This window comes from Meleagris gallopavo, chromosome 4 (genome assembly GCF_000146605.3).
Source record: "Meleagris gallopavo isolate NT-WF06-2002-E0010 breed Aviagen turkey brand Nicholas breeding stock chromosome 4, Turkey_5.1, whole genome shotgun sequence".
NCBI lineage: Eukaryota > Metazoa > Chordata > Aves > Galliformes > Phasianidae > Meleagris > Meleagris gallopavo.
Genome location: NC_015014.2, coordinates 54,967,469 through 54,973,856, shown reverse-complemented (window position 1 = coordinate 54,973,856; position 6,388 = coordinate 54,967,469). Strand labels below are relative to the sequence as shown.

The following is a 6,388-nucleotide window of genomic DNA, read 5'->3' as shown; positions in this document are numbered from 1 at the left end:
TCAGTAAAAGCAGAGATTTGAATATATCCCTAGCTTTCCTTGCAGGAACAAAGCAAAAATGCCACAAGTCAGATAGTTCAGTTTTGCAGTGAATTTGTCTGCAGTATTTTCTTGTTCTGTGTGTTTTCCCTGAGGTGCTTGATTAAGAGGAAGGAACTCTGATTCACAATGGTTCATGATAAATTTATCAGTCTTGATTTTTGCAATAGAGTGAACAGGGCCAGTCACAGAAGTGGAATTAACAGAAACTCAACATTTATTCAAATACCTGCGTTGATTTGATAGTCTTTGAAGCATACCCCAGATAATGAGGTCCTGTGAAAGACAATGGCTCAGTGATTTTAACAAAAATTTAATCTAAATTAGAAACTAAGAGTGTAAGGATCTTGGGATTAGTATCTTTGAATCTACCGCTGTTCCTAATGAACTAAGAGCTCATTTAGGAGGAGATATTTTATAGATGCAGATGTTCTGCTTTGTACACTGAGTTCTATCTAGCGTAAAGAGAACAGCCAAGAGGAAGTGGGTGCATGACCTTGTCCTGGCTGATGGGAAGCTGGTGATGTATCTAGCTGTCATGAGCTGAGAAGGCCATCCAGGTCCTGCACTTTAGATGCAGCCTTAGATTAATAATAGACAAACTGATTTAAAATGAAAGAGTTCATCACAGTTAAAAATAAAAAAATTGCGGTGTTGTAAGGAAATATTTCCCTTTGTAAATTAATGTAAAAAAAAAATCTTAAGTTCCTTTACCATTATCATGTAGAAGTTGAATGGGGCCAATCAGAATAAAGGAAACAAGTCTTTTCTTTCTTCTGCAGGAGAAGCTGAGGCACTGTGTTGAAATGGAGCAAAGGGAGCTAATGTGAGCTATCCAGTTGTACAATACTTCTGAGCTGCAGTTTCTGAAGCCTACAGTAATTTAGCACATGTCATGGAGCACTTAGAGATGTAATAAAAATCCTGTTTATTACCAGTGCAGCTCTGGGCCAAAGCATTCATGTGAGACTCATCTGATCCTTATAGTTGATGACCTTAGAATCTATCTCCATCAGGAAGAACAAGAAGATTTATTGTTCTAGGGATTTCTAAGCCCTGCAATACTTTCACAGGCAGATTTTATATAAATATGATTGTTTACTAAAGCTTAGACTCTTCAGAGTGTCTCATTGTAGCCCTCTGCAGACCTAATATTCTTTTAGACAAATAAGAGTTTTACTGCCAGCACAATTTCCCCCTCCTTTTTCCAGATGGTTACTCTCCTCCTGAGTATAGAGACAAAGAATGGATAGGGTTGGGTGCTTTCACTCATAGATTTCAGCACAGAAAATTCATCTGTCAGGTAGCACAGCTTTCCCTCTTTGTTCCAAATCTCCTCTTAATTTGTCTTTATAAAAGGAAAATATCTAGCCAGTGTAACATGCTTCATTGAACAATCAGATGACTGGAATGGCTGAGACCTGAGCATGAAGGAGATATGAGTAAACTTACACCACAGAATTTGCCATCTTTCCAAACTCCTTCCACTACAAATGTTTCTGTATAGAGGCTGTGAATTTAACTCCATGAAATTTCTTGGCTAAAGTATACCAGCTTCCTTCTTGCAAGAGGAATTCAGGAAAATAAATTTTCTCACAAATTCTTTTCCAGAGGCTCTGTCCAAAGAGTTCTCTCAGCATTTTTATTTTTAGTTTTTTAAATAATTAGACCTTGCCTGTTGGGTAGGGCTGTAAAGCATTGGATGAGGGCAATGAGAGCTGATCTGTCTGATGTACCTGGTACCACCTTGTTCTTAAAACAGATTTCAAGCCTGGATCATACCATTTATCTAATTAATTTAGCTTAAGGCTGAAGCTAAGTTGTGCATGTTTTCTGTCCCTAAACTTGGTTCTTTATAGACACTAGCAGCTATGAAAGCAAGCCATTAATGCAGTAGGTAAAAATGATTTCCTCAAACTCTTCTTTAAGCTTCGTGTTTGTTGCAGCACTACAGATATGTAAGCTGTCCTCCACATCTGTTAACTCAACAGTGTGACAGTTTTGTGACTGCGGAGTTCTAGTTCCTCCTGCTTGTTTCCTATGCTGTGTATGCCTTTGCACATACACTTGCATTGTTTCAGACAGCTAGATGTTCTTGTTGATTGTAAAAACAAATATAGCCTAGTGTTATATTAAAGGCAAATATCAACATCTCTAGGATAGCGTACTTCCTTAAGATATGGTGGCTTTTTTTCTTTGTTAGTTTTCTCCTTTTAATACCAGTTCAATAGGGTACTATAATTGCTAATGTTCACGCAAGCGAAAGTTGATTTTTTCTGATTTTACTGGAGCCCCTAGTGACGAAAACTATTAGAATCAATGTTATAGCTATTCAGGAACAAATATTGCCTACGCAAACAAACCTATAATGAAATGATTTATTGACTCAGAAATGCTCCCTACTATTTGAATTTATGATTTTCTTTTAATCAGAAATCTTTATTTCTTGCCATCCTTTATTCCCAGCTTTAATATAACAGAAAGCTTCACCTCATAATCTTTCACAGAAGTTGCAATGAGATAAAACTTAGTGTACCAGCTCTGAATACTGACATGCTACATTCAGTAGAAGTTCTCAGAGCCTTTAAGCCAAAATGCACAATCCTTTGCATCCCTCTCTATGTTACTTGCCAGTGCAATTTCCTAAGGGAAGTGTGGTGTTGAGTGGAAGCAGGGGGAGATGCAGCCCCAAGGACTGCACTCTGCATACTGATCAGGAAGCAAATCCTTTGGTGTCCTTGCATTTTCTCCTCAGCTGCAATTAGGGGAGCTCTTCATCAGCTCTGTGTTGTTGAGAAAACGCTATGATCAGAAACTTTGCCTACCGTATTAGCTGATACAATGGAGGCTGAAAATGTCGAATGAAGCAAGCCTGTACAACCAGTAATACTCTTATATCATACAGGGAATGAGCAAGGTGCAAGTCCTGTGCAACACAAATGTGAGTTTTGAGTGTATCAAGTGAAGGTATGCAATTAAACCCAAGAAACTATCCTGAATGTCTTGAGGCCAACAAGGAATCAAAGAAGGAAAACAGAATTGGGATAGGAGTGAAGAATGGCAGAATATTTCAATCTTCAAAATGGATACAGAATAATCAATCTTTAAAGCCACAAATAAATGTATTAAAGGATGGCCTATTTGCATCAGCTTCTGATAACCAACCTAAGCCAGTTTTCTGACAGTACTATAAGACAATCACAAGTAAGAAAATCTTCAAAATCACTCAAATTAACTGAATTTCAATTTGAAATGTTATTATAATGGTCTACATTTTCTTGCCCACAGACTATTCTATTCCTACACTAAATAGTGACAAAAATGAGATGTGGCTGGCATTCCACTGAGGTCCAAATATTACAATATTTAAAGTTTCATTTTGCTAGTAAAGATTTACAACATATTCTACAAATACTGACCATTTTGAAATACAACAGGTAAGACATTCAGCAGTCTTATATCATATTCAATAATTCTTCTTTGATTCTGCATTCCCTCAGATTTATAAATATATATAAAGAAAAGGTCAAAACAACAGCTAGAAGAAAAATTTCTTGACCAGGAAATGGAAATGCAATCATTTGTATACTGATGAGTGTGTCATTCACATGGCTGATGACATAAAAAATGGTGGATGATTACAAAAAAATATTTAATCACCTCATACCATATTTGAGGTAATTTTTTGCCTATGCTTTGACCTATACATTTCAGTTTCTCCATGTATTTGCCAGCTTCTGATTTGGGTTTTGGTTTTTGTTTTTTAAGTACAGCACTCTGACAGACAGCAAAAACTATAAGTCTTCTGAGTGACACAGAGGACAGTTGCTTTTCTGTAAATCCATTACACACGTGTGCTTCTACTGTTGTGCTACAGGGTTATCTTTGGAGAGAAAAACTTTTTATAAACACCTAAATAGCTGCATACTTCCTTAAAACTGGCTATTTAGGAAAAGAACAACAATTTTCTTGAGAGACCTACACATCTCTTTACCTTACACTTGGTCTTTAACTGACATTTTTACTTTATTTTAACTACAGAAAAAAAAGTGTCCCTCCCTACACCTCTGCTGTTCAGCTGCAGAGGGTCTTGTTTTGTTTAATGTATGTTTAACGATTCTATATTAAGTCACTGCTCTTCCTAAACCTGTATTTTTAAAACCTTAAGTATAGTACTTCTGCAAATGTCTATTTAACCCTTCAAGTTAATTGGTTTCTGTTAGGTTTTGCCTATTGTTTTCAGAGAAGGAGGTTAGTTTGGAATTTTGGAGTGTTTTCCTAAAGCTAACATTCAGCTCCTAATCTTGATTGTTAAATATTAATTTACTGACAGACCAAACTCTGTGTGTCATAATGTGTCTAATATTTCCGGTGCTCAGAGGACCAGCAAAGACTCAGGTCAAGGAATTAATGCATGCTAGCCCTGGAGCAATCCTCTTTTTTTTTTTTTTTTTTAATATGTATTTATATAACTGTTGTGCCTAGCCAAGTGAGAACCCAATTATATTAAGTGCTGTATAAATATTAACATCCACTTCATTCTTCACAAAGTTCTTGACCACAACAAAAGGTGTGAAAGATAATTAAAAGGTGCAGATTAATTGAGGACTTTGAAGTGATGTCATCATGGTGGTATGTCTAATTGACCAAGGAAAAATAGCACAATATAGATACTCTAATAGCTATTCTAAGCCTAAGTCAATTCTTTCTTATTTCCCCTCTCTTTCTTTTTGAACCATTGTCCCTCATCTTAAGATTTCCATCTGTATCAAGTGCTATAACATCTTGCAAGATCATTTATTTCTTCTTCAGGTTGTATATATTTTAGTAGCTTTTATCATAAATTTGTTTTTTTTGTTTGTTTGTTTGTTTGTTTTCCCCCACCATCCAATTAAAACCAGCTCTAGTCTGAAAATAACTGTGTTCTTGCCAGGCAAGTATATCTAAGCCTCTACTAAGTCCTCCAGCCTTACAGGAATTCATAAAGCTTAATTAAATTTGAGAAGGAAACGTCAAGGGAAAAAAATCTTAAAATCTTAAATCTTAGAGGAAAACTGAATAGCCACAGTCACTTTTTTGTCTGAAAATTAAGGAAAATGAACAAAAAAAAAAAAAAAAAAAAAATTGCATATATGACTAAAATACTTTGTTTTGATATTTATTCTTATTATCTCACTTTCCAGCTATCCTCTTATGTATTAATTGAAAGGTCATGTCGTTTCACTGCAGCTTTCAAAGTCTGCATTCTGTTATAAATTCCTATATGAATACTGCTCAGTGAGTATCTTTGTCATCTGCAGTAACCCAGGGAGACAATTTTCTTGCTTTTTTTCAGGTAGTGGAATAACATTTTCACAAACAGCTCACTGAAGAGCAAAGCTACACCTCTTTGGCAATTGCTATAATTAGATATTCCTTCCACAATGCTTCAAACATCTCAGACTGGGCAAAGATACACAAAACAGGTAGGTCTCTTGGAAAAGATTAATCAGCAAAAGAAATCATCCTTATGAGCCTGAACTTCAGTTTTAATAGCATGGCGTTGTTCTTAAAGGTCTCTTTAAAAATTATAAAGTCAGAAAGAAATAAAAGACATAGGAAGTGTTAAGACTATACTATAAGTTTCATTGGTCTCTAGCATTAAAAATGTCAGAGTACAACAATACTTAACCTAAATTCTGAATTTGAAGAAGACAAAACATATTTTATAAATTATAAGTGCTATTTCAGCCTGAGAAAACAACAGTTTGAATTTGTACATTCTTACTTTCCAACATCTTGTGAACTGTTCTAACCCTTAATGCTGAGTTAGTTTGATGAGCTGTTAAGTGTTTCCCCAATGAAGTGTCACCAAAATTCCTCAAAATAAACTCAATCTATTTGACCAGAGGGTATTTGCAGAATTTTTGGTAATTTGATATGTTTAGTTATTGTTCGTTGCATACAGCAACAGGTTTAAATATGAATGTGATTTTATTGTATGACAGTTTTTTTAATTGTTAATGATGGAATTCCTTGAAGACTTTTAAAACAAATAAGTATTTTTGTTATTCTCCCATTAATGTGCAAATGTAAGTAAGATAAAACCTGCAGACATGCATTCTTATTAATTTAAAATTAGTTTGGATAAAATTTCAAAACAAGCAGCAGTATTTGTTGAGGATTATTCTGCCTTCTGTTGAGCTGATTGCTTTATCTTTTTCCAAATCCCACAAAAGTCTATCTGTTCTTTTCAGAGTCATTATCAAGAATTACAAATAGAAATGATGTTGTGTAGTAAATGAGTAATCAGAATTTTGTCTTAATCATTAAGGATTCCATAGTAAGGTGTAAATCACCATTCTTGCTT

General features: G+C 35.0%; 1 long non-coding RNA gene across 1 annotated transcript in view; it reads left to right on the top strand.

The window, feature by feature from the left end:
• The window catches only part of LOC104910808, a 17,522-nt gene extending 11,809 nt beyond the window's left edge, over positions 1-5,713 (top strand). The window contains exon 3 of the long non-coding RNA XR_004159684.1: positions 5,375-5,713. This is a non-coding gene — a long non-coding RNA (uncharacterized LOC104910808). The remainder of the gene's footprint in view (positions 1-5,374) is intronic.
• The last annotated feature ends 675 nt before the right edge of the window (positions 5,714-6,388 follow it).